This window comes from Penaeus chinensis, chromosome 8 (genome assembly GCF_019202785.1).
Source record: "Penaeus chinensis breed Huanghai No. 1 chromosome 8, ASM1920278v2, whole genome shotgun sequence".
NCBI lineage: Eukaryota > Metazoa > Arthropoda > Malacostraca > Decapoda > Penaeidae > Penaeus > Penaeus chinensis.
The window spans coordinates 28,908,373-28,913,372 of NC_061826.1; positions in this window are offsets into that span (position 1 = coordinate 28,908,373).

Below are 5,000 nucleotides of genomic sequence, written 5' to 3' on the forward strand. Positions count from 1 at the left end.
ATATATTTATATATATATAGTATATATATATATATATATATATATATATATATATATATATATATATACACACACACACACACACGCATATATATATATATATATATATATATATATATATATATATATAAATATATATATATATATATATATATATATATAAATATATATATGTAGATATATAGATATAGATATATAATATGAACACATGCCGTGTTGAAGTTGTTGGTTGAATGAATAAACGCCGCTTCTGCCATCTTCCGTTATCGTGGGGACAGGCCTTGTTTTACAGTGGAGGCCTGAGACCACTTGAGGAGATGGCCGTCGGTGTCGACGTGAGCAACGACGTCGGAGGGCGCTGCGGTGTTGGTCGATTCGTTGTTCGTGGAGGCCTCGTTCTGTCGCTCCTATGTAAGGTCTCACAGCCACCGTAAGGTATGCGTACACCTGGCCAAGAGGTCTGCAGTGGTCTGACCTTTTTTCCCTTAGGATATCTCCGATCTTGCCAGAAGTGGTAGCTATCTTCATTGTGCGGCCCAACAGGGACTCCAGGTGTTCCGTCAGCTGCGAGTGCGGGGTGATAATTCTGTGTGGCGTCCCCTCTTGATCTGGTTATGATCTTTTCGGCCTTGCGTCGGAGGTGGGTGAACAGGGCGCGAGGGTAACGGAAGCGTTGTAAGTGTTACTTACTTGTATATCCTTCTCTAGGAACTCCGGGCTGCAGATCCAAGTGCTCCGAGGAAGAAACCAATGGCCACGCCTTCTTTAGTTTTATTGTTATGGGCAGAGAAATACTGTATAAAATATTCTTTATTTGTGGGTTTCAAAAAGAGGAAGCCGTTCATTTCTCTCCTCTTCTGTGGTGAACTGTATGGAGGAGTGCACTGCATTTAGTCTATGGAGGAGGTTTATCCTGGTCGGCACTACAGCGAGGATGTCATCTACATAACGAATCCAGACTACATTATTCCCCACGATGTTCCGGTAATAGTCAGCTTCGAGGGTTTTATATAAACAGCTGGGCAAGAAGTGAGCCCTTCGCAAGTTCTTGAATTCGCTCGGAATTCGAGCGGGCCAAACTCCACGCAGAGGCGGATGAGTGCGACGTAATCATCCCTCGGCAGTGGTAGTTCACCCTCGTCCATTCCTGGTTCCGTGGGTGATGGGTCTCACGGGGTTTCGTTGCTTGTCGGTTTTGACGTTCCCACGGATCGTCCCCGTGCGTGGTGTCTCCTCGAGCAGGTACAGCAAAGACTTCCCCTTCTCCGAGCATCTGAGGATCTTCCTCGCTGCTCTGTTGAACTCTAGGGACCTCGCCCCCGCGTTCCCTGTCCTAGCTTTCCTGTTCACAGTGTCTTTGCTGCAGGCTTCCTTCGCCAATTTGTCGTGCTTGCTTATGCCAACAGGAGATGGTATCCATACAAATTGAATGTTGAAATTGCGCTCTGTTGCACAAGTTACGTTACGCTTAATGCAACTCACAATTTCCTCGTCGCCACCTGCTTTGAAAGAATTTAGTGTCCGAAGAGCACTCTGAGAGTCACAGAAACTACTCCAGAGCCCCGAGACATTAAGAATTCCGTTGCAAGGAGTATACCTGCCAGTTGCGTTTGTGTAGTGCTGGCCCAACTTTGCACTCTCATATTAACTTGATGTTTTAGTAAGCCATTTTTATATACAGTACAGGCACAACCAGGTTTGTATCCAGACTGTACGGATCCGTCAACGTAACACTCGTATACATCATCGCCCATAGACTCTGTGTTCCTTTACCGTTGCTAACGCAATTTGTTTTAACACGCAGTTACGTACACTGTTTTTTTTTTTTTTTTTTTTGTGGTAGACATGTAAGGTGCACGATCAATTTTGAATTTCTCCATGGTGGAATGGATCGACCCTTTGGTATTCTACTAATTGGGAAATTGAGCTTTGTAATGTTCATGGAGATTTTGTGTATCAGAGGGCGCGCGTGTGTGTGATTAGTCACGTCTGCTTGCGTGATTTTATGTTGCAGTAGTTTTTGGAAGTGTGAGGCCTAAAAGCAGTGCCATAAGGCACTACGATCAGTATAGAGATAGCAAGCCCTCCTATGGGTGGCACCGAAGTCGAACCAGAAAATGTGACGTGGTTATTGCTAGATTACGTTTAGGTTACATAATGTACTGGCAACTGCACGGTGCAAGAAGTGCAGATGAATCTAAATGTAGACTGTGTAACGAAGAACAACAAGCGAACGCTTGAGTATTATATCTCGGAATGTCATGCGATATACCCTTAAGACCACCTAACATGAGGTATAAAGAACTATGTGAATATTTAATTTCATCTGATACATTTGAAGATATACTCGTACTATATCCTAAATTTACTATGTAAACCTGCCGTAAACAAACCAAAAAAACAGTGTTATGTAAACACAGTGGAAAAAGCATATCTACGTAATAATTTCGTATGATGTATGATTTATATTTCTATATTACCATGTACAATTTCAGTAGTCACAAACTAATGTGCTGTGTCAGATAGATGTAAAACTGTAATCATGATTGCCCACACCTGAGCAGATAGCCAAGGTGGTAAATAAACTTCCTTAACTTAACTTAGCTTTCCTGTAAGTAGAGACGTACGAGAGCAATAATTCCATCTCAGTGACGCAATCAGCATTATCAGAATTACGACACCGCCACCCTTATCGGCCAATGAGGATGGAATCGTCTCTGCCAAGTTCCTGTAGGGCCTTAATGTACCGAGCAGGAAAGGCAGGCTCACGTCCTCTGGCGCTGGCGACTGCGCAGGTCACAACTCCCTGCAGGAATCCTCTCTCAAGTACAGAGAAATTTCTGCGGTAGTTGGACTATATAAAGTCAGCCATACCTTTCCTAAGGATACCGGTGTTGAATTTCAAACCTAAAGATAGGGCTTGCTTTTGAGTCTGTGTGAGGGGTTTGTGTGACAGCTTAACTATTAGGTCATCTCAGATCACTTCAGACCACCCGTTACTAGCACAAGCTTTCTCGAATAATCTCTTGTGTCTCGCCATCTGTTCGTCCTCTTTCCCAAGTTCGAGGACGAGTCTTTGTGCCAGTAGCGGGTGGCCAGATGTGGTGCGTGATGATCTGATAGTTAAACAAATTTTCGTCTGTCCACCAGCATTTCTACCGTAGAGTCATCAAAGAAACAAACATGCCTATGGAAATAAAAGGTACGAGATGACTGGATCATTCAATTAACACCTCTTGAACACCATCTCCAGTATGTTTATTTTTCTGATTTCGCTTTTGAACCAAACATAAACATCATACTAACATATATTTTTTTTCCATGTAAACATATGTATGTCACTAAATTATGCTTGATTCACCTAGAAACGTAGTCAAAAGGAAGATTTAAGTGAGCTTTACCTTCTCCCAATCCTTTGATGTCCAATATTTTGAGCCTTTACCTAGAAGAGCTATATTTTCCTTATAGTTACGGTTAATCCTGGTACACTAATTGGCCTACATACATGGTATCCCGTCCCATTTAACTCTTATCTGACTGTAGAGGGCTGACACTCGACGTCATAGTTCTCCCATTCAATAGCCAGTTGCCTGGATGACTTTGATTGATCTTGATTAATCATATTTACAAGCATCCTGTCCTGTCTCGGAGAGACTCACTTTCTTCCACACATGGGTTCATAATTTTACAAATCATCAAGTTTTCTTTTCACTTTTGCAACTGAAGTTTTGGAAACAACACTTCCTTGGCTATTTCGCGTTGGCTTGGAGATGTTTCCTGGAGATAAACTTCAACAGCAGAAAAATCCTCCTGATACAGATCCTTTCCTCCAGCCAAGGTGCTTCAGCAGGCAGTCTTGATTCGCTATGCATGATAAAAAGCCTAGGTTTACTCCGTGGTGACAGGGTATGTATTTGCACGTGTTGTGAGAAGTAAAGCCGGAAACCAGAAGTCTGGGAACAGGGCTTAGTGTCATATGTCAGTCGTGACACCATGTGAGGAACGAGGGAACGCTGGCAAAACCTCCTAACTACAGGAAAGTTGACCTGTTATCACTTTTTTTTAGGTAATTTAGTAAAATTGTATAACTACTGAGAATAATTTATCCAAAACAATAAACAGCCATGATCCTTTTCACTGTATATTTACTGCACAGAACACAAAGGGAGATGAAAAAGCAATATCAGTAACTGGTTTCAATAGTTATATCGGTACTGTATCTGTCTATCTATGTATATATGTATATATGTATATATATTATATGTTAATATATATATGTATATATTACACACACACACACACACACACACACACACACACACACACACACACACACACACACACACACACACACACACATACACACACACACACACACACACACATACACACAAACCCACACACACACACATATACACACACACACACACACACACACGTATATATACATATATATATATATTTATTTATTTATTTATACTCACATACGCATATAAATACTTATATATATGTGTTTATGTATATGCATATGTATATGTATAAATATATGTATATATATGTATATATATGCATGTATATATATATATATATATATATATATATATATATATATATATATATATATATATATCTGTGTGTATGTGTGTGTGAGTGTGTATGTGTGTGTGTGTGTTTGGGTGTGTGTGTATAACTATATAATATATATATATATATATATATATAACATATTTATATACTTATATATACATATACATAATAAAACCCAAACACACACACACACACACACACACACACACACACACACACACACAGACACACACACACACACGCTCTACTGACCACTTCTCCATATACAGGAAGCCTATACATAGTGGTATGTACAAACACTTCTTCTCATACCATGCTCTCCATGTAAAGAGAGGTGTTGCCACTTCGCTGTTCCTCCGCGCCCTCCGCATCTGTGACCCCCAGTACCTGGATGGAGAGATCGACTTAATGCG